Here is a 6313-nt window from a genome sequence, read left to right on the forward strand (position 1 = left end):
TTTTGCGCGATTCTTCACACCCTTTAAAGCAATAGAAATACAGCCTGAACTGATAACAGTGCATATAGCTTTTGAATTTCTATTCGTTTTTTTTTAATTAACAATCTACAACATACCAAAAGTAATGCATTAGACATGCATGTTGTGTCTATATTGTCATCCTTCATTTAGAGTATTGAACTGAACATGCCTGCCATAATGGGCTATATTTCGCCTAAGGTAGCATATGCCCATTAAAAGCCCCATTGAATTACACAAAGGTATAATGTGGTCCAGTGGCGTAGGAAGGTACATTTGAGTGGGGGGGCTGAAGACTGATGGCCGGCCTGGGGGAGGGGTCTAAGGGGAGGGGGTGTCCCCCTCCCCTTTGGATTTTTTTGCATTTCCAGGTGGCCTCAGATGCAATTTGGTGCAATATAGCACTCTTCAACACACACTCCATTTTGTAAACTTAATTTTGTATTTTCACCTGGCCTTAGATGCAATTCGGTGCTCCAAATGAGATTTTTTTCTCATTTGGAAATGAAAAAGGGGTTTTCTGACTTGCCAACCGGGGGGGCGGAATGATACTTCCGCCCCTCCACATTTTTCACTGGGGGGGCTGGCGCCCCCAGCCCCCCCGGTTCCTACGCCCTTGATGTGGTCTCTACGCCTAGATAGAAGTTCTCACTAGCGAAACACTACCCATCACTGGATAGCTGACAAGTTGACCTTTCATTGCACCTTCAGTTTCCCGTATCATGACCGTGAAGATTTTTTGCTATCAGAGCTTGAAGTTTTAGTCACTTGTAAACAAACCACTTCACTCAGTAGTAAACAATTTTCTTACGCTGCTCCTGAGAGGCCTGAAGGGGTCTAAAATTGCCTCAATTGACCACATGTTTGCACCAAATGTCTTTCCATTTATGTCTTCAACATGCAAGCCACAATAAACCAGATCCTGATTGAAAACATATCAACAAAAATGTTCTCCTACTGCATTTTGGTACTTTTCATGAAGGAGAACATCCGGGCGGATTGATATAGACTATAATAGGAGTATGCCACCTCAACACATACCAGCAAATAGGGTAACCCTGACCACTAGGCTATGGACGCTGATTGTATGTCCAGAGGTTCCAGCCTCCACCGGGATTCGAACCCGGGCCTCCCGCTTTGTACGCGGACACCCTAACCACTAGGCTATGGACGCTGATTGTATGTCCAGAGGTTCGAAACCGGTAAGGAAGGTCGTAATTCCACTGTAGGCGTTTGACACCTGTATCGAGCAATACTAGTTCTGTTTGACATATTTTCTGTGTTCTGTGACATATTTTGCCTTACTCTAGAGATCAAACATGATGCTAGCCAACTCGAAATCATTTGTGATTCCTAAAGCCGGATCTCGAAAAACTTTGAACAGACTTTATGTTATTGAAATGGAGGTAAACGACAAAGGAAAATGAATATATATATAATTGAAATCATAGTGAGTTATATGTGTGTATATATATATATATATATATATATATATATATATATATATATATATATATATATATAAACACTTTTGGTTTCAACATCGTGTAGTACTTCAATGTGGTGCAATTATTTATTTATTTATTTTTTTTTGCTCTAGTGTTTTCTCTAGTGTCTAGTCGCTAATCATAAAAACTAGGATGTATTGATATATGGAATCGTCAAATAATATATGGTTGAAATAGTCATAAAATAATATAGCGACTGATTGTAGACTACATAGCTATGAAAAGTAAAAATAAACGAAAGCTATTTAACTGCAACATTTAACTTCCTCAATTTAAAAAACTATAAAATATCTTTACACAAGTGATAATTATCTCTTCAAAATATAAAACTCTATAAACACATGTTTCCAAAGAAACAGAGCACTTACCTAGCCATAAGATACTTAACGGTATCATATAATAAAAGTGCAGATGCCTGCTTAAAAATTAAAACACACTCACACACAAATTTTCCATATCGGCATCAAAAGAAAACAGGAGGGAATATAAATTGTATTATTTTATGAGCGGTTCATTCTGAAAAGTTTCAAAACTTTTTTTCTTTTCAATTTTCTTAGTATTGTTATGTGTACTCCTACCTTCACTTATAAATCTGTTCAACAGTTATATTTCTAATGGATTTTAATAGCAACATTTTGAGCTGATATGCCCAAAATGTAACTCAGTTACACTCGGTGACTGATGAAGATAAAAATAACTACGTAATTGTCTCTTCATTTTACCAACTCATTTTCTCATTGTGTATATGGCTGTTTGTGTATATAGAAGAGGTGGGGCTATCTTTCACACCGATTGATTAAAATATCCGTATCAAATCTGAGGGCGTCTTTAAACAAGCAAATCTCTACCTCTGAAACAAACTTCTGAAATAGAGGGGGCTGTAAATGTATTATATCTAAAGTTCCTTATAAAGGAACTCTAATTATACCGTAGCTAAATTTTCTCAATTCATCTCACAAATATGGTGATATCTAGGATTATAAATATCCATGATAATACGTCATATTTAAATACTCAATGGTAAAGTGGACTTTCATCTCAACCCGTATGCATATTTATGAAACTAAGATTTGTTAACTTATCAAGTTATAGAGCTAAATATCAGCTGATTGCATCAATTTGAAACGAGAAGAGATATTTAATTGTGTTCATGACTCTGAACAAGCACTGTATTTATGTGGGCTTCAGTTCATTTTTCAGTCTAGATATAAAGCATATATACATGTAAATATAGCAGAAATAGTGTAATAAAACAATGTAAATAAAGAATGATAAACGAATATACTTAACGATAATTTCTTATATACTATCATTCAGACATTTTGCAATATCTTTCAATTTATTGTACATATGAAACTGTGGTTTTTAAGTACAATGTGTTTCTCAACACTAAAGATAAAATCTACAGTTTTTTTTTTTTAAGATGAACGCGCCTGGGATTGGTTTCCTGCATTTTACATTTGTAAATGAAATATTTAGCATGAAGTAAGAAAAAAGTTATAATGATTCATAAGTTTGTCCAAAAAGCCAAAAGAGATAATTTTGAAATTATTCCGTTGTGAGGAAAACAACATGAAATAGCATTCCAAAAAACTCATAACCCTATATCACAGTGCAAAACCAGGTGGGGATATCTTCATCTTCTAACTTACAGAATGTACATAAAGAATCCTGTCTCTATTTCATCTTAAAAAGTAGCTGGTTTGTACCAAAAATAAAATGTAAGTATCTAAACTGGATATATTTTCGTATCCCAAACACTATGTATATAAACAATTTTAAAATATCTGACTCCATTCATCGTCAGGAATGTTCAACATGGTACGCCACTTAGAGCATGTTGAAAGGGAAGTAATAGTATTGACATCACTATTCTTACGTAATTCTATATTTATGCTCTTCTGGAGACTTTTTGACAATGCAGCATATCAACAAAGATAATTTCCTGTTGTGAATGAGACGTAACCTGGATCTAATTATTCTCCCAGAATGGCTTGCAATGGCATGTATAATCATACTATATATATATATAAGCACTGTTTAGTTATCCGATGGACAAACCAGGGAATCTGGTGAAACATTCAGCATCAATAATGAACCGCAACCATTATTGTTATAAACCTTTCTATAAGGACAAAAATATTAAAGTTCTATATAGGATTTTATTTCTTTCTTTACTTCGCAAGCATATTAATCCAATTCTGACTATATACTTTGATATATAGGATATCGATTTATCAAGCTACGACACACTCCTACATGTTTTTCTCACCAAACTAAAGCTTCATGAGGAAGTAATTTTCACGAGGTTCCTAGCGTTTTGTTCTCCAGGACATATTTGCATATAAGTGGTATTAATCACGTGTACAAAGCAAAATGCCTATCACATATATTCTAGCTCATAGAGGGCCGTGATATGAACAGCTCGCTAGGAAGAAGTAAAGAACAAATTTTCATTTGGGAGATATTATGGTGTGATGTTGGTTCGTTTATATCGGGGATGTGGGGGTATCAAAAATATAGATTTATCCTTTAAAGCAAATAAATATCATCCCAGCATGAACTTTATTGTGGCAGAACCTTATGCTGACGAAACGCGCGTTACAATATTTACTTATCTTCATTAGATGGACTACAATTTCTTTTTGATCTATCACATGCAGTTACAAGGAAAACAAACATGTGATTAAACCCAAGTAATAGGACGGCAATTACTATTAAATTTCAAAGCTTGTCAAAATGAGATTGCAAGTAACCTAACTTAGACACTATGCTAGGATTTTATTAGCGATCAACTTAACTGTATAAATGATATCAACCAACGCTCATAGACAGTACGGCCACTGTTTCCATAGCAACGTGTGTATAGATAATTATAGATTGATAGCTTTTGTCGCCGTTGCGCCGTACTAGAGTAGATATGTATATATTTGTGTGCAGGGACGTTGAGAGTATCATCGGATCAATTTTGTCAGTGGCCCTCTCTCTGCACTGGTCATATGTCACATATTTTCCATGGCCCCTCCACGTTTTTTTTCGGGTGCCGGGGTCTTGCCCCCCCCTCCGCCTTCCCCCAAACCCTCTGAACCCCTCTCGTCAGCTCTGTATGTGAGTGCTTTTTTTATATGTTTCCGTAGAATGTTTTATGATCCGCATTATATACATGTTTTATTTAATAATTTATAACTTTAAATAAATCATATGCACTATTCAGAGCAGATGAAAACAGAAGAATAGAAAGAAAGAAAGAAATTGTTTATAATAAGTTCGGCGATGAATTAATAAACTCTGTAATGACCAGATATGAAATTAACAATCCTTTTACGTTATTATACGTTATTGTACGTTATTATGAACGTTATTATGAACGTTATTGTACGTTATTATGAACGTTATTATGAACGCTATTATGAACGTTATTATGAACGTTATTATGAACGTTATTATGAACGTTATTATGAACGTTATTATATGTATTGTATTTCTCCTTGTGCAGTCTTCTCTATGAAATATGTAAATGAGATAGGATTCAGCGGCCTGGTGACTTTGATATAGAAATTTTGCAGCGACCTTTCAAAACAGTTCAATACAATCACAAGAATATTCTTGTTCTTATTATTATTATTGTTGTTGTTTTTTGGCTTCAATTGTCAGAAGACTGAATATTTAATCAGCTGTTTATTTGATCTGAATTTCAGGATCACTTAGGCTTACAACTGTACGTATAATCTTAGCGAATTCGTGATAAATTCCAGTTTATTACTCCATCTATACACTTGAATTCACTCGACTGATCACTAACCGCACACAGCGTTCATACTATGCAATATTAATAAAGAAATTGATTTAAGGAATATTTTCTATATATAGACTGACTGTATTTAAATGTAAATGAATGCCCTTGTTGTATTCGCTGACCTACGTGTGGGAAATTAAAGGGAACGGCATGTAGCAAAGACTACCACTGACAGTCTCGTCTATATTATACATCATTAAAATACACGGGGTGGAGGGGAGGGGATAGAATGGACCATACATTGGTAAGCGGATCAGTGAACCCAACGTGCGACGATGGGGTCGTGAAACAAGCGGAGCATCGGGCGCCTCTAACGACTAAATGTATGTTTAATTTTGGCACCAAGAGGGAATCGGCACTTTCGGACCCATCTGCGCACCGGTTCCGAACCAATACGCCAGTAGGCCAATCCGTTAAGTTGTCGGAATGCTTCGTGTGAAACTTTGCGTGACTGTGTTTATTTATTGATAAGAAGTCTGGTAAAATCCTTATTACCAGATAAATACCCCCTGTCATGGTGGATGTTGAGAATGTGGACAAAAGCTATAGGCCTGTATTCAGCAAGATTTTCGAGCAACTTTTCTCTGGAACTTCGTATTTTATTTTTAAAAGGAGAGTCCATGTGACAATTATTTTGAATGATAAATGAGGAATATGCCTTACACAAGCTGGTACCAAAAGTAGACTTCAAGCAACAGGTGTGATGTCATAGATGCATAACGATAAATATGTCTTATATTTTGCTTCGCAATTTAGGTCCGATTTTCCGAATTCAAAGTTGTGATGCATCTCAATGTTAATTTCATATCCCCTTATACGTTATGTTGGAATCGTATCCAATCCAAGGGTAAAACAATGAAGTGAAAAATTAAGGAAAAAAAATTGGCTGTCATTGGACAACTATGACTCACATAATGCCACACCCACACCCACACAACGCACAACCAGCATATGTCGAACGGAGGAACTCACATGACAATCACGCAAAAAA

The sequence above is a fragment of the Apostichopus japonicus genome, chromosome 13 (genome assembly GCF_037975245.1).
Source record: "Apostichopus japonicus isolate 1M-3 chromosome 13, ASM3797524v1, whole genome shotgun sequence".
Lineage (NCBI taxonomy): Eukaryota > Metazoa > Echinodermata > Holothuroidea > Aspidochirotida > Stichopodidae > Apostichopus > Apostichopus japonicus.